At 34.9% G+C, this 27,770-nt stretch overlaps 1 pseudogene; it reads right to left on the reverse strand.

The window, feature by feature from the left end:
• LOC106730834 overlaps positions 1-27,770 on the reverse strand; it is a 128,657-nt pseudogene that overhangs the window by 54,487 nt on the left and 46,400 nt on the right.

Below are 27,770 nucleotides of genomic sequence, written 5' to 3' on the forward strand. Positions count from 1 at the left end.
CTCAGCAGAAAAAAGAGATACAGTTCACACAACATGCAGCCCAGGAAGTTCAGAGCACAGATTTTAAAGGAAAATGTACGTATTTATAGTGTGACATGGAGATGAAAGTTGGCCTCAAGTGATGCCTGGTAACATTATATCAAATTTTAAAACTTCCATGTAGAAAGCACGTAAAGTCGCTTCCCTGAGCAAGGATGCTGCATGCAGAGGTAGATTGTTTTTTTTCCAGATCTGAAATATTTAGATGCGTTATTAACCCTAGATATGCCAGATTTCCAAAAGGACTGAATCTAAGTTTTCTTTTTTCTCTCATACTTTCTTTCTCTCTTTGTTTCAAGATGCCTCTGAGTCTCTGCTTTGTTCTTGGGAAACAGTAATATGAGCCTGATTGTACAAAAGTCAGTCCTAGGATCTAAGAGTGTACTTTTGCTTTTTAATACAACTACTTTAGGTACTGGGATGTTTGCATTTTCTCAATTTCATGTGCTTAATGCTGTGTTAATGTTTTGAGTGGGGCACTTGAGAAATTTGGGGTTGATTTGACTGAATTTCAAAGGACCTGAAGAAATTAACACTTGTTTTGGTATAAGGCAGCTGAGGCTGCAGTTGCTAAAGGAACCCGGACTCTCCCTGGGCCTCAGGGTAGAACTTCATTTGTTGGAGATAAAAAAGACTAACAAATTGGCTAGGAGAAGAGTTGGTTTGTGATTCCTCTGAACTAAACTTTAATGAATTCGAACCTCCCTATTTTTTAAGTTATAAAATTCAAGGAAAATACAATTATATCAGCCTTGATTGCTCATTGAGATTTGAATAGTCAGAAGAGAATCACATTATTCATATGCAGAACATGTTACATGCCTGATTTATTGTGTGAAGTGCCTTTGAGTTCACCACATAGGTTCAAGTGAATTATATTGGACATGATTTGTATATTTTGAATGGAGAATAGAATATAAAGTTTTGATTTACAGTGCAGCATGGTGTTGGAGTTAACTATTTGGACCCATTTCAGAGCCTCTTCTAGTAAAAGTTAAATTGCTTACTTTGGATTTGGAAAACTCAGAGGAGCCATGGATAGTTGGAGAGGGTCTCGTGAAGGTGATACAGTACTACCCTTTCTTTTTCCCTGAAGAGTTAGACTGTTGGGGAGACTGTTAAAACAAGTAAGAGAAGAAAAAGCTGGAAAATATAAGGCTTATCCATCATTTATATTTATGTGTTCATGAAGAAACTTCCATTCCACTGTGATTAGAAGGGAACACTAAAAGGAAGATTATTTCTGATCTCTCAAACTTCTTTCCTCACTCCAGCGTCCACTGAGTAGGAATCACTTCCTAGTGGTGAACTGGAGGAAGCAACCTGAGCATGAGTAGTCCAACTGTGTCCTCTCTAATTCTTTGAGTCCCAGTATCCCTGCAGCAGGTGTGCACCTACTGCTACTCCATGTCCCTTACTGGCAGATACCTATATCAATACTGACATCCATATATAGCCTACTGGGTCTTTCTCTGCTGGGTGTGAGCCTGCAGGTTAGGGTGGGAAAGTTTAATGAAGCCGATACATTATTCTGTATATGTCAGATTACCTTATTCTTTAATTGTACAGAAGCCACATAAGTGTATTTCTTCTATTTTCAATGCCCAATACCCATTCTTCAACTTGCAAAGTTTTAGTTAGCCACTCAGACCAACTTACATGGCATCAGTCCTATAAAGACTTTTTCTAATTGTCTAGCAGAACTGGTTGCTCTGTTTTTGCTTATGGTAACAAGCCTCTGTTGTGTATCTTTCCAATTCCCTTCATTTGATCTATCTGCACGTCTGTTTCCAAGGAGTCTATGCTAAGAAGCTCAAAGACAGTACTTATCTAATTTTGTGCCCCATCCACATAGCATTTAACAAATCCTGATTCAGTAGCCTGACCACACCCCACTTTCACTTTTGATATGGCATGCAAACTTTCTCAGGTACACAGATTTATAGATTAAAATTTTAACCAAATCATAAGAACAAAGCTTTGGAAGAAAAATTCATTCTGGATTAATAGCCTTGTTGAGCCTCATTCTCTATGTACAGGAAGATTCTGAAATTTTTGAGCCTCAGTTTCTTTATCTCCACAAAGGAAATAATAATCCTTAATTAGCAACTTGACTAGTAGTTTTTGGAAACAAAAGGACGAATGTATATAAGGTGCCCCCACAGTGCCTGGCATATAGTAGTCACTCAGTGGACAGGAAGCATTATAAACCAAAATAAAAAGACTCTTGCTTTTTAAAGGGGATATTTCCACCTCTTCACATCAATTTACTGATTCTTTATTTAAAGATACACTTTTTTTCATTAATTCCTAATAAATAGACAGGCTAGCTAAATTTTCCCATTTGACGAATACCTTCTCACTTTCCCCCATTTACACTGAGGTGATTTCAAGAATTAGAGAATGATGCCAAGGTCTGTCAGCTCTATTCAGAAAGAAAATACATTTTTATTTGATTACATGAAATTCACAGGAAACTTGAAAGAAATATTAATATTATCCTACCAAAAACTATACGTTTAAAACTACAAGGTGACTTTCCAAAGAATAAAGTCTTGTGGTTGATAGAGAGGCAGGCAAGTCATTAAAAATCGTGTAATTAGCAGTTGTGACAAAAGCTTTGAAGAAGTATGGAGACACACAGACACGTTACAGTGATGTCTCTTCTAGAATGGGCTTCTTTGAGAAGGTAACATGTGAACTGAGATCTGAAGAATGACGAGCAATTGTTAATTGGCATTGGGAGGTAGTCAGCTTTGAAGAAGAAACACCAGCTTGTATAATGGCACAGGGCAGAAAGGAAACATGCTTGCTTGAAATTGTAATCAGAAGGTGTTGAGAACACAAGAGCTTGATGCTGCAGCTTCTTACAAAAGTTAACTTCATTAAGAACACATTAAAGAGTTTGGGGGAGATAAATTATATGATCTATTTTTTTTAAATAAATGATTACTGCATCCACACCATGGAAAATCAATTGGGCTGTTGGAAATATAGTAGGAGTAACGGAGGCGATGTGAGTAAGGAATCTATGTAATAGACAGGTGAGAGACGATAATGTCTTAGAATCAGATGATGGTGATGGAGAAAAATATCACACATTCAAAGATATCTAGGAAAAAAGACCAGTTAGATGTAGTTAATTGATATAGCATAGCAAGTCCTGAAGTCTAAAGTCATTTGTACATATTCTGAATCAAAAATAGATAAGATACATAGATAAACAAGGTCCTACTATATAGCACAGGGAATTATATCCACTACCTTGTAATGGCATATAGTGAAAAAGAATATATATATGTAAAAATGAATCACTATGCTATATACTAGAAATTAACACAACATATAAATTGACTCTACTTCAATAAAAGATAAAGGCAACCTACAAAATGAGAGAAATATTTGCAAATCATACATATAAAAAGGGGATAATTTCCAAAATATTCAAGGAACCCCCTACAACTCAATAACCAAAAACAGAAGAAAACAAAACCATCAAAAAAAAAAGAAGAAAAGAAAAAGCGTTAACCAAAGCTCAGTTTTCTCTAACATTTCAGCTCTCACTTACTGAATACTTTTTGCATTGTCCAGAGAACTAGCTGAAACAATTTCATAAAATATGGAGTATGCACAAGTAGACTTGTACAATTCATAAATTTGAGTCACTACTGAATTCAGTCCTCTGAACATTCATTTAACTAAAATTTCTGGCTAAGAACTATCTCATGTTACATTAGTATGGTCTTTCTCAATTCCTGTCCACATGAATAGGCAGTGTCTAATCTAACAAAATTAGGATTTATCACTACAGAAGACATTTCCTACACACACACACAGAGAACATATACACCTTGCTGGGTGGTTAGTTGATCTCTCTTACAAGCCCGGTGGCTCAGTCCTGCAGATAAACTTCATAGCAGTAAACACAGAGTTCAGAATTGTGTCACAGCAGAATGCTAGATTACCACACGTCATGGACACAGAGTTACTCATGAATAATTGTCCTTGCTTTGGTGTACAAGGCTCTACCTTTTCTGATTCCTAGCTCAGTGGGCTCTGCCTTTGCTCGGTTTGCTCTCGGTGCTGATTCTTGCCCATGTGCCTGACTTAGGGCCCCTGTGGAGACCACTCCCTCCGCTGAAAGCCCTCCTGCCAGACCCTCTATTGCTTCTCTGCCTGCTTTATTCAAATTCCTGCTCCATATCCCCCTCCATGTCTCTGCTCATACTATCTTTACTGGTTGCTATTACTTGATGCCCTCTCACCTTGCCTATTTTTCATTCATAGCATTCATCAATACCTGATATTACTTTGCATCTCAAAAATTTTGCTTGCTTACTGTGGTAGATTAAATAATGGTACTCTCCTATTGTGGGACACAAGGCGGGCCAGCGTGAGCAGGTGGTGAAAGAATTTACCAAAAAACCAAAGACCATGAGGATTTAAGAAATCAAAGGAGAGGTTTATAGCTACGCTGCTACAGACAACAGTGGGCCACACAGGCGGGAAGTGCCTGAGTGAGCGCCGAGGAAGGGCATGCAGGGTCTTTTATTGGGGGGAGGGAGCTGTGCACACAAGGATTAGGGGCTGCATGATCAATTCGTACACAGGTACCTGACTGGCTGCAAGATCTGTCAGGGACTTCTCTGAACAATATAAGTTACAACTTGGATGAGAGCAGGATATGAAGCCTGTCCGCCTAGGGTATTGTGAAACAGACTGTTTTCCTGGGGCAGTTAGTTTTGTTCAAGGGAAGATTATTTATTTTAGAAATGCATGTACGCAGCAGGTCCTGCAGTGAGGAGTCGGGGTTAAGGTGTCTCCAGGCACACAGAGAGCCCAGGTGTGGGGGTTTTCTAAATTTAAAGTGGCTTCAGAGACCACCAGGGGACTCCCACCTCCCACATCCTGAAGATGTCCTTGTCCCAACTTCCAGAAACTATCATTTTACATCATAAAAGGGACTTTGCAAAATGATTAAATTGAGGATTTTGAGATGACAAGATTATCCTGGATTATCCAGGTGAGCATTAAGTAATCACAAGGGTCCTTATAAAATGGAGGCAGGAGGATTGGAGGAGAAGATATGATAATGGAAGCAAGAGGTTGGAGGAAGGCAGGGAGGAGGTCATGCACTGAGTAATGCATGCAGATGCTGGAAGCTGAAATAGGCAAGGAAATAGATTCTCTTCTGAAGCCTCCAGAAAGAACCCAGTTCTACCTTGATTTTAGACTTCTGACCTCTAAAACTGAATGAGAATAAATTTGAGTTCTTTGAAGCCACCAGATTTATGGTAACTTGTGACAGAAGCCATAGGAAACTAAAACAGTTCCTCTCTACCTTCCCCACCAGAACGTAAACTTGAAGAAAGTAGGGACCTAATCTTTTTTTATTATTATATAATTATGTATAGAACACTGTGTGCTCAAGTTAGGTAATTAATGACCATTTCTAAAATAAATAAATTACACTAGGAAATAAAATGTATAAATACACTGAGCCTAATATACACACGTACTACCACAAACACTACAAACGCATACTCTCACACATCTGAAAAATACTACTCTACTCTTAGTTAATTCAATATATGCCTATGCATATATTTCAAAAATAGTTGATTAAACATTTTTTAGTTCTCACAAATGTACAAAAAATTCAGGTAAGGTAAGAAATAATTTAAGTGTAATAACTATACCCTAGTGCATTGGATGAACCATTTTAATCAAGGAGATGAACTTCTATATCAACATTTGGTACCTCCTGTTGCAATGCAATTGAGATGAAGGTAGCATGGCTGTTACAGTTTAAAGTGCATATTCTTTCTTGAAACAAAAACGAAAGAAAGAAAAGCATTTTTGCTACTCGGCTAGGTCTTTAGCACCAGGTTTTCCAGCAATAGTAAGGGTTTGACTTTTAGGGAGAAACGGTAAATAAACATAATTCAGCGCTGAGCAAGAAAACACATTATCTCACTATTACTGAATTTAAAGGCTGATTTTCAGCCCTTTGGGTGAGCAGGATTACCACTGCAGCCAGCCAGGAGCTCAACAGACTACTGTAGACTGCCCTGGCAGCCACCCACAGTGGTATCCTGGCAACCCTGGGTGTTTCATTCAAGCCAGAAGCCTTATAATAGTTCTACTTTGGACTTAAGAGTGAGATTGTGATGCACAATTTGTTTGGAATTAAAATAAAAAGGCCATAATCAAATGTAATTCAGACGCTTATATCAATAAGTGGTTTTATCTGGTTAGTTACACACTGCAGCTCCCTTTGTGCACTTGTTATATAAGGAGGATAATCTTCAGCCTCTTCCTTTGCCAAACAAATTCCTTACCTACACCGATGATGCGATTTCCTAGTCCTGCAATGTATTCAGCTATTAAAATAGAATAGCGAATGTTGGAAATTTACATAGAAGCCGATCAGCAGTGTTCATTTTTAGAATAGCTAGGATTCCAAACAGAGATGCTGCGGCGCTGCAATCTGCCATTTTTATGTTTGAAAAAAAGGCCTATTCATCCAAAGAATAGAAATGAGAAATCACAGAGCAATCATTTTCTTTAAAATTCCTGGTCAATATAATATTGTAATGTGTGCTTTATTTCATTCAAACAATGAACAATTAACATCCCTTTGTTTGTATGTTTAGTTATAACATTTTAAGCAAAGCTGGTGCAGCTAGACCTCAGGACATTTATTTTAAATACCTACGATATAGCAAACTACAATTTATCCAGCCAATATTGGCAAGAAACTAGAATCGTAGTATAGTTAATAAGCATTTGGGGAAACATAACATAACAATTGGGTCTTAAGCCTGATTTAGCATTTGGCTTGATTGAGGATATTTCCAACTTTATTCAAAATTACTTCTAAAATTGAAACCTATCTCAATTTAGAAAGTATCACATAACAACCAAATTACTTATAATTCTAGTAACCATTTTTATATTTAGTTCTATTTATCTCTTTTGAATTAAATGCTGGATTTAAATTCCCATGTAGTAAATGCTTTTCCAAATTCAATTTAAATATACACTTAAGATGTGGATTCATTTTGATTTTGTGTTTTCCTATTTGATTTTTCATAAAGCACATAGCTGTTTATAAGTTAATTAAGCATTAACCTTTTTATAAATTATATTCAAAGACATTTAGTATACTTTATTAATTTAAATATGCAGGTTGATAGCCATTCCATTTTATAGTTTATTAATCTGATAAAGAGTGATATCAGCAGGGAAGGTGGAGGAAGGAGCTTTGAAAATTCCCTTTTGAAAAAGCAATGAGAATACTGCCAAAATTTTTCAAAGTCATTTTTTTTTTCAGAACTTTGGGAGTAAACCAAAAGCTTGCAACAATTGGGGGGTGGGCACTTAATTAAGGAAAAAACAGTAAGAACAGTGAGATTTGTGGTGTTTTAACTTGCCCTGTTCCCATCACTCTCTTCCCAACTCCATAGTAGCCTTGAAAACTAACAATTCCACAGTCAACAGTGAAAACCAGCAGTCCATCAGTTACTTGAGGTGGCAGTATGGGGTTGGAGCTCCCCCCATAACCTTATTCCCAGAAAACTACCCTTAATTTACCTGAATGATAGTTTTCCTTAAAAATTCCACTTGTAAGGCTTGTCTTTATTTGATCTGACTCGGAGTTTGCCCAGTGCAAACAGCCTCTCGCCTGAGGGTGTTTGTTGAAAACAATTGGTAACAATAGTGTATCATAACTCCATTAGGCAGCAAAATGAGGTGGGGCAAATAACAAGGTGATGAAAATACTTAAAAGGAAAACCTGGAGAATAGATGACCATACAGGGCTTTGAAAAATTCTGTCATATTCTTGGAAATCTAGAAGTGCGTATAAACATGACTATACAGATGTTCACAAAAGACTGGAGAAGCCTTCTAAGCTTTACTTCTGGCTGATCTCCATAAATTAAAAAGGAAGGCTCGGACATGGTTGTGAACTGCCTCCCTATGCATTGAAAACATGCCCAAGTATGCACATGGAGTCTCAGCAAAGATTAGAATGCTTACTGATTCCAGAAATTTAAGAAAATCTTGTTCAATCATTATTTGACCACTAAGCTGACAGACCAGAGACTTCAGTACCCACAGAATATGTAGTCCACAAAAATTGTCCAGGAAAGTCATTAAACAAACAGCTGCAACAGCAGTGAAAACAACAACAAAAAACTCTAGGAAATCTAGTTCCTAAAGTTGCCATTTTATACTATTAAAGATGTTCAGTTTTCAACCAAAAAGTTATGAGACATGTAAACAAAAACAAACAAACAGGAATGTAAGGCCGATTTTAAAAAAAAGTCAACTAAAACTGTCTCTGAGGAAACTTTACTTATTAGACAAAGACTTTAAATCTAGTATTTTAAATATCTTCAAAGAACTAAAGGAAACTGTGCCTAAAGAACTAAAGGAGAGTCTGACAACTATGTCCCACCAAATAGAGAATATCAATAAAAAGAACATAATAATAAAAAACTAATGGCAGTTCTGTAGGTAATAAGTACTGAACTGAAATGAAAAATTCACTTGAGGGGTTCAAGACTATGTTTTATCTGTCATAAGAAAGAATTAGTAAACTGGAAATTAGATCAATTTTGAAAATCTAGTCTGAGGAATAAAAAGAAAAAAATAAAGAAAAATTAACAGAACCTCAGAAACCTGTGCGATAATATAAAGAAATCCACATTTACATAATGGGATTCTCAGGAGAGAATGAAAGAAAGGGAAAGAAAGACTATTTAAAGATAACGATGATTTAAAAAAACCAAAAATTGTTGAAAATATTAATCTACATTTCCAAGAAAAATCAGCCAACTTAAAGTAGGATACGCTCAAAGAAATACATATCCAAACACATTAGAATCAATCAATTGAAAGCTGAAGCTAAGAGAAAATCTTAAAGGTAGCAAGAGAGAAATGACTCATTATGTATGTGATATGCTCAATAATATTGACAGTTAATTTTTAATCAGAAACCATAGAGTCTTGAAGACATGCAGATTATATATTCAATGTACAATGAAAGAAAAACACTGTCTCAACTAAGAATTCTATATCCAGCAAAATTATCGTTCAAAAAATGAAGAGTGCTAAATTATTCTGAGATAAACAAAACTGAGAAAATGCATTGCCAGTAAAACTGCCCTACAAGAAATATTATGTAAGTATTTCAGTCTGAAATGATAGGACATTAGAATTAACAGGAAGAAATAAAGAGCAGCAGTAAAGATAGTAGTAACATAGATAAATATAAAAAATAACATGAATGAATATAAATGTATTCCTTGTCTGTAACACTTTTTCCTCCTATCTGATTTAAAAGACAACAGTAACAAACATATAAAGCAATAATTATAAATCTGTCTTGTTAATTATACAACGTATAAAGGTTGACAATAACAGTATGAAGGAAGGGAAGAAAACAGAGCTAAATAGGAGCGAAGTTTTTGTAAACTATTGCAATTAAGTTTGTGTTAATCTGAACTAGATTGTTAAAAAGTAGAATGTAATTTGTAAAACTTGGGACAACCAGTAAAAAATAATCAAATATTGTAAAAGAAAAGACAATGAAATTAAAACAGTTTACTAGAGAATATCTATTTAATACAAAGGAAAGTAGTAGGGAATAATAGGTAAACAAACAAAAAGAAGAGTTAGGACAAACGGAAAACAAGTGGCAAAATGACAGACAAAATCCCAGTGTATCTGCAATTATATTAAATGTAAATAGATGAAGCATTTCAATCAAAAGGCAGAGATTTGCTAAATGGATAAGAAACATGAACCAACTATAAGTGGAGACAAACCTAAGTTTCACAGACAGAGTATGAAAGTAAAAAAATGGAAAAATATATACCATGCCAATAATAACTAAAATGACTAAATAGAGCAGGTGTAGATATGTTAATTTAGACAAAGTGTACATTAATGGAAAGACTGATGCCAGAGACAAAAACAGTTTATAATGATAAAAACATCAATTTATCATGAAACTGTAATTATAAACATATAATCACCTAACAATAGAATCCCAAAATATATGCAGCAAATATAAATAGACTTGAGAGAAATACACATTTCAACAATAACAAATGTACACTTCCATAACTGAGCTTCAGTAATGGATTAAAAAGCTAGGCTGAAGATAAACAAAGAAACAAAAGATTTTAGCAATACTGTAAAACAAGACCTCACAGATATTTAAAGAATACACCATTCCACACAGCACAATATATATTCTTCTGAAGTGCACATGAAATCTTATCCAGGGTAGACCATATGTTAGGCCATAAAAGAGGTCTTCATAAATTTTTTAAAAATGGAAATCATACAAAATATCTTCTTAAGCCACAGTGGAATGAAACTAGAAATCAGTAACAGAAGGAAATCTGGAAAATTCATAGATCTGTGGAAATTAAACAGCACACTCCTAATTAATCAGCAGGTCAAAGAAGAAATCACAAGGGAAATTAGAGCATATTTTGAGATAAATGGAATAAAGACATAACATACCAAAACTTATGGGATGCTTAGTAGATCTATAGCTGTAAATAACTCTGCTTTAAAAAAGGAAAGATGGTAAATCAGTAATATAACCTTACACCTTAAGACACTAGAATTAGAAGAGCAAGCTAAATTCAAACAAGATAGAAGTAAGGAAATAAGATGAGACTGGAAATTAGTGAAATAAAGAACAGAAAAGCAATAGTGAAAATCAACAAAAGATAATGGAATAAAATTAAGAGTTCAGAACTATACAGAAGCGTTCATGGTCAATCAATTTTTGAAAAGGGTGTCAAGACCATTGAATGTTGATATTGATACTTAAATAACTGCTACTGAGACAAGCATTTATCTACATGTAAAAGATTGAAGATTGACTGATATACCTCACACCATGTATAAAAAATATCACAAAATGGATCCAAGAACTAAATGTAAGACTGTAGAACTCCTAGAAAGAAACACAAGTGTAAATCTTCAAGACCTTGGACTAGGGAATAGCTTCTCAAGTATGACACCAAAAACAAAAGAAAAAGAAGAAAAAAATCACAGTTTGGTTATAAATTAAACATAGAATTATCAAAAGGTACAGCCAAATCCACACCTAGGTATATATGTAAAAGAAGTGAGAACATGGCTCCATCCAGAAAAAATACATATTTTAATGCTTGTAGCATCACTATTGACTGTAGTCAAAAAGTGAGAACAACTCAAATTTCCATCAACTGATGAATGGAAAAAAAGTGGTATATCTACACAAAGAAATATTATTTAGCCATAAAACATGTCAGAACATGGATGAATTTTTATGCTATTGAAAGAATTCGGACACAAAAGGCTATATGTTATATAATTCTATTTACAAAATTTCCAGAATAGCAAATCATTAGAGTGAGTAAGGAGATTAATGGTGGCCAAGGGATGAGGGAAGGTGGAATTTATACTATTAATAGGTACAACGTTTATTTTTGGATTAATGAAAATAATCTGTAAGTATATAGGATGTAGTTGCACAACCTTGTGAATATACTGCAAATCACTGACTTTTGTGCTTTGAAGATTGAATTTTATGATATGTGAGTTGTATGTAAATTCCAAATAAACTGAGAAACTAACTTTGATTAAATCTTAAAATAATTAATGTATTATTTCTATAATATTAAAATTTAGTTTCAAAATTGAATAAGGAAAAAAAATGAAATTTCAGCTCAAAATTACATCCGTTAACCAAAAGAAGATAAATTCAAGGCAATACAACACTGATCAAGTTTTTATTTATCTTTAGAGATGCCACATTGCATTTTAGAAAGATAAATTTTAGAACCAGATAAAATTTGCTAGGCGTTATGTTTTGACACCTGGAAAAGTCATCTGATGTTACTATTTCTCAATTTCCTCACCTTTACAATCGGAATCTATACTACTTTGCAGAGTTATTTTTAGATATGAAGACAATACATTTAATGAGCTTAACATAAGGTGCAGTATAGAGGAAGTTAAAGAATTAGTTTATTTTATTATTATTATGATCTGTTTTAGTTTTTTTATCTCAATCATTAAGTCTCCTTTGACGATTAGAAATCATATTATTTGACCTTAACCATTTGTGATAGGTAAGTTCTATAACACAGTTGTTTAATACTTAATAATCAAGGGGGAATATACCATGTTTTCAATTTCACTATCACAGAATAAAAATGAGTGAAATGAAAAGCAATAAAAGTGTTCTGCTTTATATTTTAATAAAGATACTTCACACTAATAAATGAAAGTGGTTTGGGGCTCAGGGTATTTATTTGAAATACCCTATTAAAATCTAGTAACACTGTCTTGCATGTCTATCCCTGAGTTTACAGAAGTGCAAAATCATAATAGTTATTTGGTTCTCTATGTTAGAAGTAAGGATTTGGGACTCCAAAATAGATGTTGTAATGTTTATCTAAATGGCAATATCTACACTGTAGCTTCAATTTATGAGCAGGGATATGTTTTTCTCAAATATCAATAATATTTCCCCCAAACAGGTTAGTCAATAAATAGAGAACATAAAGATTACAATGATAAGTTCCTCCTGATTAAATAACTTTGTTTGTACTAATAGTGCATGCAAGCTGAATTAAGATTTCATTGATATTTCTAGATTTTCATGTGAAAATATGAGATAATTGGTGCACGTATGTAATATCTTTACTTGAAGATCATAGGACCTAAACATTCCATGTCAAGACTGTAGACAGCTGATGAATCTATAAAATTGTGTGAAAAATGTGGGCTTGGGCATTCTTCAGAGGGATAATTTATAATTTAACCAGATTATTAAAAAACTTGACACAATCAGTTTAATCCTCACATTAGTGAAACACAGTTCCTGAGTCTACAGTACACATTCATGACTGTGTTTACCTATATATCAGAAACTTCCAACAAACAACGGACATAAATTTAAGTAAAATGGAAATTTTTCCTTTCTGCTTATGTAACTTGCATTTTAATTTTTAGAGACAATTAAATTCAATAACTGTTCAGATTTAACAAAAGTATGTAAAGGATACTAATATTGACCCTTAACTTGTCCATTTGCTAATTCACACAGTTTTGTTCATAAATGAGATTCATTTATTTGATAAGTATTGAGACTACTGTATTCATAATAAATACATTCATTACACTAAACAAAATATTTATAACTTTTTACAAAGTTATGCCTTTTCAAATTCACTGTCAGCCAAAAGCCGTCTAATGTACATTCCCAGAGGGATGGCGTTAAGCAAAGCTGTGTTGCTGGAAAGTTAAGCTTATTAACATCATCCATTTTTATTTCAAATTAAGCTACACTGACTGCATTTGTTGAAAGATTAACTCATTGCAACTCTGGCAGTACCCTGTGTCTGATGGGAAAACACCATGTAAAACAGAAATGATCAAAGTTCTGAAGATGTGGCGGATCCCACTCTAATAGGGACACCTCAGTCAAACGTTCCTCAACGACGCTGTGCTGCTAATGAGGCTGTGGAAGGAAAGGAAATCCAAACTGTTACAAAAAGCTGCAGACAACCCCCACTTGAGTGCTAAGTGCAAATATGGGCTGCTCTGCACTGCAGAGAGTATCCATCACCAACAGACATCAAAGGCAAGTCGGATGAAAAACAAAAAATGCGCTCTGAGCCACTTTTGACACATAAAGCAGCATGAATGTTAACAACTTTTTAAACAGAACAGCTGAAGTGACATCAACAAGATGGGTAAATAAGTGTCCTTGTCTGTATCCCCCCTCAAAAACAATGATTTGGCATCCATCGACAGACAGAAGTGCACTTGCGGGAGCTGGGGCTTCCATCTAGGAGATGGTGGGACTCCAGGGCCATTGGAAAAAGAGGAGAGCCATTTTGAGAAGTCAGGCCTGCACGCAGGTAGCTGACTCACTCACTGAGGTCCCAACAGCAGACCCAGAAACAACCCCATAACCCCGAGGACTCTGGGGAAGCCCCGATGTGCTTTGGTTCTATCATCAGCACCACACACAGAGGGACCCAGGGGGAGTCTTGCCCACTGATGTGCCAGGCACTAGGCACTCATGCCTTGGTCATGGCTCTGGACCCTGAAGTGCCCATGAACTGGCTTCAGTCTCTTGGCCACAGGCTGGGAGCTGCTGGAAAACACTGAATTAGACAATTACCCATCTTGTGGAAACCCAGGAGTTTGCCAAAGAAGTTTTTGCATACCACTGAAGCCAAAACCACAAGATTGGATGCACTGGGGAGGTTAAGAAGAATAATTTGACTTTCCCTGTGTTACCCTCTCTGAAGGGGACACAGCTCAGTGCCAAAAAAGCCTTTCTCAACCTGCAATTGTGAGTGAGCGCCCAGCAGAAGTCCTGCCCACAAGCCACCACTGACTTCCCCACCTGGCCCAGGACACCCCTGTGTGTACCTCACACATTCCTACCCCCGACTCCACGACTGCCTCCCTGTGCACTCTTAACAGTGGTAAGAGCAAGCCTTTGCAGAAAGCTGGTGAGAGTATGCAGAGCTGGCCTGAATCTTCGGGCCTGGGTAAGAATGCCACTGGGAAAGTAAAAGAAGTTGTCAGCACATGGCCTGGTTATGCAAGATTGAGCCAAAACCCACAAGCTTAAGGATTCTGCCACAGAGACAGCAAGAAGTGTGGAGAAGGCATATCCACAGAAGGTCTGAGGAAGCCTCAGAATCCTTTGTAGGGCCGAAGGTAGGTATTTCTCTCCCAAAGAGAAATTTCTACCAAAGAGGTATTTCTCTCAGTTAGTAAAGACTCAAGGAGGAACATGAAAATTCAAGGAAATAATGACATCACAGAAGCATCCCAGCAGTCTTCTAATAACCAACCCCAAATATATGGAGAGCTGCCACTTTCCTGATAAAGAATTCAAAATTGATGTATTAAGGAAACTCAATGAACTATGAGAAAATACAGAAAGATAGTTCAATGGAATCAGGAAAACAACACATGAGCAAAACGAGAAGCTTAACAAAGTGATAGAAATAAGAAAAAAAAAGAATCAAAAGGAAATTCTGGAGCTAAAATTACAATGAGTGATATTTTTGAAATGCCACACAGAGCATCAACAGCAGAATTCATCAAACAGAAGACTGACCTAGTTTGAATGATAGGAAAAATATTTCCTGGGAGTTTTCTGTAAACTGCAATGAATGTGGGAGTAAATTAGGCAAAGCCATGGGTAAGTCAGCTGGTGATATTGTCAGGGAGAGAATTCGAGGTATAGGAAATAGCTAGATGGTGGTTAAAAAAATATTTTTCTGGATAGGAGTGGCAACTTGTAAATTTCTTTTCTACATGAATTTGTACTCTTCCATCATAAAAGCCCAATCTCCACAAAAGATAATTATTTAGCATATGGTTAGTGTAATAAGGCAGGGTCTGTCAGCTGCACAGCTTTACTATTTTTATCTTAATCTTCCTTTACATATGCAATTTATTTTCCTTAAAGTAGACATGTGCATTAAACCTGAAAAATTTAAAACTGAACTTCCACCATAGCAAATTAGATTTAAAATGCAATAACTGTCTGCTTTCCTCACACTATGTATCTGTTATTTCTAATTCTTTAACTGTGTTCTGCTTTTCTCTATTACATGCCAAATGTAGATTCAATTACAGGATTAAAAAAATTTTTTTTGAAAATGATACATTATTTTACATAATACAAGTCACTCCATTTCATTAATCTGCTTTATTTTCTTCAGGAAATTAGCATACTAATTTCTGTTTGTTGCTGCCTCCTCGACACTGGTAAACCCCACTAAAGCAGGGACCCTCCAGTCTTGTTCACCAGTATGCCTGTAGTATCACTGTAGACAGTTCTGGCTCAATAAACATCTGTTAAAAAAAATGGATAAGTGAGTCATATGTTGGCAAATATGGACACTGCATAAAAGATCTATAGTTGTTATTACTCTGGCTATATGGAGAGGGACAAATTTCATAAATATATACAAGCAGAATACTTTTTCTGCCCTTATGGAAACATACAAATAATTGTATTTTAAAATCTTATCTTCGCATTTAAATAAATGTTCATTTCTTTAAAGTATTATTTGGAAACATTTAAAAGGGCAAAAGCAGAAAAGGATAAAAGTAGCAAAATGAAGTCTATGGGATGCAAATACAGATTATATGATTATAAGAGAAAAAGACAGAAAACGTCTCTTTCCAGTTTTATTTTCTCCACAGGAAGAAAGTTGTTAGTGAAGTGACTGTTAAATTTATTTGTCCATTCCAGTCTGTTACTTCAGAGAAGCCAAGAATACTTTGATGTTTAATATCATGTCAGAGGAAAGTCATTATACTAAGAGATTCATACAAGATAAAAATGGACAATTTCAGCTTGTGTTAGAAAATGACTTTTATTGCATTGACATGTTCCATTTATTTTTATATTTTAAAATGACATGAACTCAAATTTAAAGCAAATCCCATGAAATAACTAGAAAAGTATTTTACTAGAAGTAATGGGAACAGTAAAATTTGGTGAATCTCTTAAAACAAACTCCAATTATACACATAGTTGGATCACAACCTTGCAAACCATTTGAATTGAAAACTTTTATATATATTCTTTTGTGTTTGTCTGAATAACTCTGAGGTCAAGTAATATGGCATAACATCTGAGCAATATCTTATTTTCCACTAATCTAATCATGAATGTAAATATATGGAGGTTCTTACCTTAGTAAAGTATATGGAAAAGATGCTAAATTCTGAGGGCTCCTGGATCTTTTTTGTGTTTATTTTTCTAGAATTATTTTGTATTTTTTCTGTTTTTTTCTTCTTTTGAGATTTTCCTAGAACATAAATTGGTAAAATCAATTTGTGTATTAAAAAATGCAATATAAATTAAGTTTTATTCAATCACATATTATTCACAGAAAATGAGTAAATTCATGATTTCGAACAAAACTGCCAAATTCCAAATAAAGATGATGTATTAAAATTTTCCCACTTTAGTTTATAATTAAACCCAAGCAAAAATGCCCATTATATTTACCAAAATGGTATGGTATTTTACTATGTTTAAAAAAATAATCAACTTAAATTTTTTACTCATAATATTTAGGAAAAAAATACAATTTCTATAAAACTCCTTATCATAAAGAATTATCTATGGAATATAATTTCTACAACACTGAACACTAACAAGTTGTGAATAGTTATTTATTTGCCTTACCATCTTTTCCTTGACAAGTTATGAACCAAGGCTAAAGTTTCTAACAAAATATCATCAAATGAATAAACTATTATATTTAGTAATATTTCAAAATACTCCTGGAAAATAAATTTTGGAATTCCATCTCTTATTTCTGGGCTACCCTATTTCAATTTAATGAGTGAATATACAAATAGTTTAGACAGATCCATGACTTCCGGGCAAATGCATAACTGATCTTTGTTTCATATGCAGTTCCTTGCTCTTTGTATCCCCTGTACTGAGAGATCAAATTTACAAAAACAATGTTACCTAAGTTGATTCTATTTATGAAGATGGATATCTGTACCCCTGCTAGGTAAGTGATGGTACATATCTGATTATTTTTGCACAGGAAGACGATTAGTTATAAATTCTGCCCCCAAATAAAGTTAAGTTATGTATTATGCATTTTGTTAAGCAATGAGGCTTCCTTCTAACACTCATTTACTTTCTTAAATTAGGACCGGGATTAACAGTCTTGAAGCAAAAGGAAAAAAGAAGTAAGTATATCCAAACACCCCCTCACTATCAACTCCTTTACGCTATAATATTTTCATAAATAAAAATTTGAACCAAAGTTTCAATAAGATTGCTTAACCTTTAATATTGTGTTAATTATAAACCGCTCTAGAACTCACGACTTTGTAATCGTGCTGTTTAGTCACCTAGGTGGAAACACTAAAAATAACATCTAAGGCAGTCCTTCTCTCAGGGGCGAGGATGGTTCCTGGGGGGCATTTGGCAATATCTGGAGACATTTTTGGTCCCTACTGAAGTTATTACTGTTATCTACTGGGTAAAAGCAAAGGATGCTCATAAACATCCCAAATAGGATGCTCCCCATAACAAATAATTTTCTGACTCAAAATGTCAGTGACACCAAATTGAGAAAGCTTGATCTAAATGTCTTGATCTGATTTTAAAATACGTCATTTTAAATGGACTAAATGGCCTTTAGATCAAGACATTCAGATCAACTTCAAAATTAGAAACATGTAGAGAAAAGCTGTATATTTGCTTTTGTACTTGGCAAAACTCACACTCAGGTATAGGAACATTTTCAATGTCAGAAAACTAGTGAATTAAAGCGATGATTTCCAGGAACATATATGAGTAACTATTTTCCTAACATCGATCATAAGGAATAGCCAAGAAGATACCTGAAAAGAACAGCCTTTCTATGCTCTCTGAGAAAATAAACAGAAGAGCTGAAGTGAAACAAATTTCCATACTTTCATCAATGTACTGGGCATTAGCATCTCAAAAACTTGGAGTATCTGGAGCATGTAGTGCTGATTGAACTAAACTAAAGGAAGATATCAGACATTGACAGAAACTGCCCTTCCAGAGACCAGAAGAGAGTTATTGGAAGTGTGTTGTAGAAAATCTGGGAAACCATAACTGTCTCTGTTATTGTAGATTAATGCTGGAGAGCCAGAGCCAGAGGGTGTGACACATTCAATATTCTAGCTTATCCATCACCCATCCCAATCTCCTTCCTCTGTAACTTCCTGTACTGCAGAAATTAGAAAGCAAAGAAATGTATTCCCTGAGTTCACAGCAGCTAGGGTTCTATGTGTGATTTAGATTTCTAACATCAGATAGATTCATATGAGTCCTGAATTGAATACTGAATTAAAATAAAGGATAGAGAAGAAAAATCAGAGAGAGACAGAAATAGAGAAGAGGATACAAGATCAAGGCATCCACTTGGCAGGACAGTGTGTACTGACTTTGGAGCCAACAGTCCTGGTGGTTTCTTCCTGATCGTCAGATTGCAGAGAGCAGGTAAAGTGATGGGAAACTCTGGCTGCTAGTTGGTGCAACAGGCTTCTCAATCTCAATTTCTGGAGTTGGCCAAGTAAACTGTATGAAGGTTAATATCCTCTGTGTTATCATGGTGTTATTTAAAATAGGCAAAATATGGAAACAACATAATGTTCCTCAAAAGTGGGTCACTTAGATAAATAAATGTCCATTAGTAGCATGTATTTAAATTCACTTATTAAAATATTGTAGATCTGTGTTCAGTGTCAAGATGTGGTGATACAGATATTGAGGCATTCATTTTTTAGCAAATGTTTACTGATTGCATACTGTATACTTGGTAACGTAAAAGATACTAACAGTGACAAAATAGAAATATTTCCTAAGATAAATTAGTATTTTGAAGTTCATAAGATTTCTTTAAATAAAAAATGTTGTGAAACAGTATGAACAACAATAATCTATCATTTGTAACATGCCTGCATTTGCTTATTTGTAGAAAAATTCCTAGCAGGTCATTTAGTAAATATTAACAGTGACTATTTCCAAAATATATGGATAAAAGCTACTACCTGATTTCTTCATATACTGCTTGATTTTTTTTTTGGCATCGCAGTTTTATTGTTTGTATAAGCAGAGGAAATAAATTATTTTCATTTTGAAGTGGAAGGATTTAGACATTTGTGATATAAATCCCCTTTATCTATAGTACACTATTTCTTCTCGGGTCCAACTTGTCTGATGTGTGAATGTACAGTCTTACATATATGTATTTGTTTCCTTATATGTGTGTCATATTTTATACATCTGTTATTGATAACGTTAATATAGTATGTCTTCTTAAGTTACAATAGAAATAAAAAGAATCAGCCAAATACATTTCTAAGTATGCTGTAAAAATGCCAATATACATTTCTTCCAAATGGCTATGAATTATTGAGCATTTATAATGGGTAAACACTTCAGATGAATTCCCTTAATTCATCCTCACCACAACCCAATACACTAGATCCAAAACCTAGCACCCCTTTACGTAATAGGAAACTATCACCCAGAGGAGCTAAGTGTATATGGCCTTACTCAGTGTCTATGGCCAGTAAATGATGGAGCTGTTGACTTGAAAAAACCCACAACATAAGAACTATGAGTTGAGTTTATTTAGTGTTTTGCTGAGAACTATAGCCGAGGAGACAGCTTCCCAGATAGCTCTGAGGACTGTTCTGAAGAGGTAGGGGAGGAACCAGGATATACATGAACTTCTTTGCTGGGAAAAACATGTAGTCAAGCACAGAAAGATTACTGCTAATCACAAAGAACAGAAAACCCTAGTTAATGATTTTAGTGCTTTTCTACATATGAGAAGATTTAAGAATCTAGGGTCATTTAAAATTTTCCTTAGATATGGGTTTTAACTCTCTAGGGGTCAATATAACCAAGGCCCATGTGCTTCCTGTTTTCCTCCGTCCTGAACTCCCCGCAGGCAGCGCTGTTGGTGGGCGACCACAGTGGCGGATGGCTTGATCCTTGTAGAGCTGGAATGGGAGGCAGCATGTTTTTCTCTGTGGGACATAGATTTGATTGAGTTTTCTAGAGCCTCAGAGTCCATGTTTTAAAATACTATATCATTTTATTTACTTATTATTTTATTTTTGGTACTTCAAATTCATCTTCCAAAGGATTGTTCTTTCATCCAACAACAACAACAGAAAATAAGGATTCTAAGTTCCTTACATCATTTTCAATGCTGATTATCTTAACATGATTTCAGTTTCAGGCTATGTGATAGTCTAGTGTAAGCTAGACAGTTTGCTTTTCTTTTTGTAATGCAGGTGCATGACTTAAGCTTTGGTTGCCCAGGCATTCACTTCAAAGAAGCATCCACTTCAAAGACAGCCATCTCCAGCATAAACACAACACCAGCCACAGGACTAGGTAAAGAGCCAGGCTGCTTTGGTTTAAAGATCTTGGCTTTTGATAACTGACCTTTGAACCATTTTTTTCTCTTCCTGTGTTTTAAATTCCCACACTTATGTCTTAATTTTACCAATAGCAAGCCCTTGAAATCCTAGGCCCCCAGTCTCCACCCCAATAAAAGCAGAACCTCAGACCCATTCTCCCTCTGTACCGGTGACCTCCCCTTGTGGCCCCAGGTGTGCTGTACAATATCCAGGACTTGTAAGTAATAAAAATGTTCCTTTCTCAAGTTTTCTCATGGTTATTGCTGAGCACATCTTGCAGTTATAAGAACCACAGGGGAACGTCCAGCCACAACACTGGTTATCGATAGGATGAGACCAGCACAAAACAAATGCGCTTTGTGAACTTCTATGTTTGTTTTCTCACAGCATGATAAAGAGGCATAAGCTCACTGGCTACATCTTCACTTGTGTTGAGTTTAGTGTGTTGAGTTAATTCACGTTAACTCCATGATCCTCAGTGAAATTCTGCTGCTTGCCATTCACAAAGCTGTGTAAACATATCTATTTTGTTCACCATTACTTTCTTCTGCCATAAAAATATCCTTGTTTTGGAATCTCTATATCACCACTTTGGTGGTAAAAATTTAGAAACAAATAAAGGAGCATATCACATTAGCTGCAGAAGGTTATTATATAACTTTGTGGCAGTATCTCGGTGTCCTTCAAAAGAATCCTTGTTAAGAACAATATGTGTGATGTGAATCTGAGGGAGAAATTAACATACATCCAGAATTGGTGTGGTAAAGATTTGTCTGTCCTTTCTCTACAACTTTGAATCAGCCTTCTTGTTTCTAATTGTCTGTTCAATTCTTAGGAAGTCATATCCTTTCAAAGAAAAAGTTCGTGATTGAAAGTTACCATCCTATTAACCGAGTGACTGATGTTAGATAATGGCATTGTGAAAGATAGCACCTACAAATAAGAGCCTTCTTATTTTCACCAGCTTAGCACTCTTTCTTAATAAAGCACCAAACTGTTACCTCCCAAATGTTATTATTCACACTTGGTTTTATAACTAAACACTGTATAATAAAAGAACAAAGGTGACAGTGGGATATGAAGAATCCTAGTGTTAAATGTGAATGTGGTTGTATTTTTTTCTTTGACTTTGCAGTAACATTAAAAATACTTGTACAGATCTAAGGCAACCAGATGAACTTAAAGCATAATATACAGAAAAATCATCTTTATGAATTCTGCCACCAACCAGAATATGCTTAATATAATTAATTAAGGTTTGCTCTGATTTCTAGACAGTGCAATTCAAATAATTTAAAAATCCATGTTAAACTATGCATTGTACTAAGTATTTAGGGTTCAAAATTGAAAAGAAGAAATCTGTCCTGAAAGTAGGAAATGCCATCTAACAGATGAGAGAGTCAATGCAATGAGCTGTAACCCTGTCTGCAAATACTTTATACAAACTGTGAGTAAAGGAATATCATAGAAGGTGCTATGCTTTATGAAAATTTATGGATCAGTAGGATTTTGTCAAACCAAGAAGGAAAAAAAGAGATTAATTCCAGAGAGAGAAAATAGTATAAAAGAAGCCAACATGATGAGACTGCATGGGGCGGTCACATAATAATTTGTGGTCCAGTACAGCTAACATGGACAGTGCATGGCAGTAAATGGCGGCAGATCAAACTAAAGGTAGATTAGAGATACATAATATAATGTAAGTTATCAGCTCTGTTTTAGAAAGATAATTCCAGCAGCATCTGGGGGCATGGGGCCAGGGTAGGAACAAAGACCAAAGATCATTTCTGAGTCTATTGCAGGAATCTACAGGAGAGATGATGAGCAAGCCTGAGCAAGGACAGTGGAGGCTGAATGCAGGTGGGGACAGAGGAAGATCCAGAAAAGTATAGAGGGAAGGTCAACATCAAGGTGGTCAGCTTTATGGGGACATTTAGGAAGGAGACAGGAAAACTTCAGCTTTAAAAACTGTGTAGTGCTTTATGAGAACTTCCATTCATTTCATTTTATAACATCTGTATTGGACAGTCAGCACCATGGCTGATCTGTAGGTAAAACAACTGAAACCCTGACATCGTGTAGTTTACCTAGTTCACCAAGAAGATTCTAATCTAAAAACAGTACCTTTTCCTGACTATTATTCTGATACTCTTTCCACAGAACAACAAGTAAATTTTTATATAGTCACAAAAAATTTTAGAAAATATCAGTTTTCCATTTGAAAATATGTCTGTCTACATCCACATTTACATCTGTTCTCTCTATCATCCATCTATTTATCAATCTTTAGCATAATCCTCAAGAATAGGAGAAATTATGATATAAAGTTCTGCAATAAATTTCCTCCAAGTAACAGTTTTATTATCTTTATATATGATATACTCACATTGGATCTCCTGATTGCTTCTGTGTGCTTTCTTCCCCAGTCTGGACAACCATGTTCAGAGACTTCTGGGAAGTCCTGACAAACATTCTGTATATCCTAGTTCCAGCATGAACGTCAGCCACTCTAAACTAAAATTACCCCAAGTACACCTCTTCTTCCACTTCTCATAGATTGTTCTCAAGCCACAAGGGACAGCTTAGATCCAGCCCACTAAAAATATAACATTTATTTCAATTATATCATTGTTATGGTTTGGAAATGCTTATAGGCATCGATCAGTGTATCTAAAATAATTTTAAACCTGGAATATAAAATGCCACTTTTAAGCTATTATATCACTATTGCAATATTAATAAAAATAAACTAGAATTTGTTGAGTATGTTCTAGTTGTCAGTGTCCCAAGTGCTTTCCATGCATTATGCCATTTAACCCTCACAATAATATTATTATTATTTTTATTACCATTATTATTATTGTGCAACTAGAGCCATGGAGGTTTGGAAATATTAAACAAATATGTCAAGGTCACAGAACTATTAGCTGTCAAAACTAGAACTCAAACCCAGTTCTGTTTGACCCTAAAGTTAATTGTCATGTTGTAATATTATTGTATAGCGAATATCCTCACTCAAAGTCCCTAGCATAGTGCTTAGTAAAACATAGGCACTAAAACTAGCCTTGATTGAATGTCAGAGTTGCTTAAGTAAGAAAATAAATAGATTGAAATAAACACAAAGATATTGAAAACAACAATGCAAGAAGTTTAATACAAGTGTGTTATTAATTGGGAGATGCATGTACAATAATTGATGTTTTAAATTAAAATCCTATGGGCATCCAAATGGGCATAATTTCTTCCTTCTCTCCTTTTCTTTACCCAAGAGCTCCTTGAAATGATATACTGGATTTTACACAGTTTTGAAGAGTAAGCTCATAATCATGATGGAAAACCAGACAATATGCAAGCAGTGGATTGCATATTTTAAGAAATTCTTGGGAAATAGAAGGTAGATATCGAAGGGAGGGGTTTTATTTACTGATAAGGAGCAGAGAACACTACAAGCAAAGCTACATCGTGAAAGAGTCTAGAGAAACTCTCAAATGATGGTGACTCATCAAAAGCAGGAGGGGAACTACAAAGGCACAGGGCCTTCTTTAGCATTTTTGAGAGCTTTTTGCTGAGATGCTGCCTGTGAGCAGTGTGGGCAGTCTTCACTTTCAACTTACCTCAAGCATATTCTGAAGAGAATGTGCTAAGAGCGAGCTCCCATTGCAACCATTAAGGACTGGAGATTTGCAGGAGCACAACTCCAGATCACCACTAGGACCACTGAGGAAGAAGCAGAAAGAGAAGAAACAGGTTGATTCTGGCTTCCATCCTGAAGCAGTGACTCTCTGAAGGAAGACTTCTGACATGCTGGGCTCTAGCTAGAGAAAGAAAATAGAGAAGCCCTGAAACTCTTGAGCCTACAGAGGATGGTCAGTTGCTGTAGCTGGAGTACATACTAACTATACACTCACCTGTCTTCAAATTCCTGCAGCTTTTTAAGCCACAATAACACAGTTTCACTGACAAGGAAATATCAATAATCAAATTCAATTAAAAAACAACACTGAAATGACAGATATTTGAGAAAATCAAAGGTTTCATGTAAAGGCAGGAATCCTTACAAAAGCACTACACCAAAGTATTCGATTTTAAGCAAAATATATATTCAGTATCTTCAATAAAAATGCACAGATAACACAAATAGAAAGTGTTTTAATTTCTAAAAAGAAATTTAAACAATATATTTAAAAAGAAACGAAGTAAACAAGACTGACTATTGAGTTAGTTAACTGGAAAGCACAGTCGAGTTTCTACCTGAATGCTGAACCAAGGGCAAAGTGGTAAAACTTGTAAGAAACTTAGGAAGATGTATCCACATCTTCCAAGATGCATCTAAGAGAAGTAGTAAAAGGAGAATATTGAAAGAATTAACAAAAGGAAATAATGACATGGCTGAATTAATTTCCCAGAGCTGTGGAAAGATAGTCTTCTTCAGATTGAAAGGGCTCACAGGGCTCTAATTAGAAAAGAAGGGCCTGTATTTTAGCGAGACAAATTTAGGCATATCCTTGTCAAGTTTCAGAGCTCCAGAAATAAATAGAAATAAAAACAACAACAGAAAATCTTTGGCATTAAGATTTTTTTTATCACTGCTAAAGACAATGACAACCTGAGAGGAAATTATTTTAAACTTATCATCTTATGCCAGGAAAAACTAGAATTTCAATATAAAAACTAAATAAAGATATTCTCTGAAAATCTCTGGTACAATTCAGGGATGATAAATTGAAGAAAATAGAAAACAAATCCAAAAAAAAAATGGGATATAAAACATAGTGTTGAGCAAAACATAATTATATATAAATAACTATCAAAATATACACTAATCAAATTGTGAAATAATATTGTAATACTATCTTGGGGACTAGACATGGGGAGAGAATAACATATAATGAGAAATTTATTAAAGCATTCTGATCTATCAGTTAAAATAGAATTTAAGACTTATGGGCAGAGCTATTAGGATTTACATTTACCAGAAATTAATGAATTAATGAGCTATTTTTCCACTTTGGCCCAAACAGTGAAGAGTTTGTCACTAGAGTTATTCAATTAAGTGTCTCTTATGTGCATAATAACATGCAAGGCTCACATTTTTTGGCCAAAACTTATAATTGACTTTCCTTTGGTTGGAATTGCAAACTGAAATAAATACTTCCTTGATGTTAACATGCACTAATAAATTTCTTGATTGCTTTGCCTCATGAGCTCCTAATAACCTTTTAATGTAGCAGTCAGATGTTTTGACTATCTTCTGAGACAAAAAAGAAAACAAATGATGAAAAATTTTTGCTTAAAGTGTTTTTATTTCTCTTCATCCAGTTTGTTAAAAGACATTCACATTTTCTCGGGAATAAAATTCTGCAGAAAACATTTCTTCTTTTATAATGTATATTAGATAATTATATATATATTTTATAATGATAAAACAAGGTACATAAAGTATCTGCCTATTTGATGCTACCATAATTTAAAAATATATTCTATATACTGGTTTATATTTAGGTAAGTTCTTGTTCTAGCAGGGATTTTAGGTAGAGATGGAGAGGTCAGAGCAAAAAGTCAGGGAAATACACACGTATTGGACTTGAAAAAAAATCTAGGAAAGTTATTGATAGCAAGATACACGTTCAATAGCTCTTTCTCCTCTGAGTGTCTCTGCAAGATACCAAGAATCTTCAAGCCCATGACTCTGTGAAAATGTGGCTGTCTTGCACCCAATCTGTCCTTATCATCCAGAGCATATAGAAATGTTCAAATGTATTTAAATGAATAAAGAAATAAATGTTTGCCTAAATGAGTAATGAATAAATTGATTGCCTGGAACACAGGAGAAAACATAACTTACGTTTAATCACATATGTGTATGTATATATACACACAATGAAACAATTATTTACAAGAGTCATTACATTTAATATACTAGTGTACTAAATATTGGAAGAGAACATTGAATAAGGCAGAAATCATCCTTGCCTTCAAGATGTAAACATATGAGAAAAAAATGAAAATGAAAAAAAGAATTAAAAATAAGCTAAATATTAGCATAAGTGAAGGCAGTTTAGCTACAAAGAGGGAATACAAAACCTGGAGAAATCTGAAGGATAAATAGAAGGATGGGGAAGGAGTAGAGTGTATAAATAATAGCTTAGAGAAATATAGCTGACCCTTGAGAAACATGGGTTTGAACTATGTGTGTACACTTATACGTGGATTTTTTTTCAACAGTCAATACTGCAGTACTGCACAATCCAAGGATGTTTGAATCAGTGGATGTGGAGCCACGGATTTGGGAGAAGTGCAGATACCGAGGGCCAATTCGGCATAAGTTATGCACAAATTTTTCACTGCACAGAGGGTCATCGCCCGTAAGCTCCATGTTGTTCAAGGGTAAACTGTATTTCAAATCATCATGATTTTCTCAGATGCACAAGGTAAGTTTTTGGACATCTTTTTTCTTAATGCCACAACTAAAAAGTCAAGCAGGAAGTTTAATTTGTATTGTTATAATGTGAATTGCATGTAACACAAATTTTAAAAAATTTCTTCTGACACTGCCCTAATTTTGACAATTTGCCTTATGTCTTGGATTATTGCAATGCTTTCTAATCTTACCTTTAACATAGAACTCTAACATAGAATTTTTTTAGCACATTGTTTTCATCAGTGATTGTTATTTTCTACAAGATCATGCTGATCACATAACACCTGTCTTTCAGATAGTGTTAGGGCTC

This window comes from Camelus ferus, chromosome 5 (assembly GCF_009834535.1).
Source record: "Camelus ferus isolate YT-003-E chromosome 5, BCGSAC_Cfer_1.0, whole genome shotgun sequence".
Classification (NCBI taxonomy): Eukaryota; Metazoa; Chordata; class Mammalia; order Artiodactyla; family Camelidae; genus Camelus; species Camelus ferus.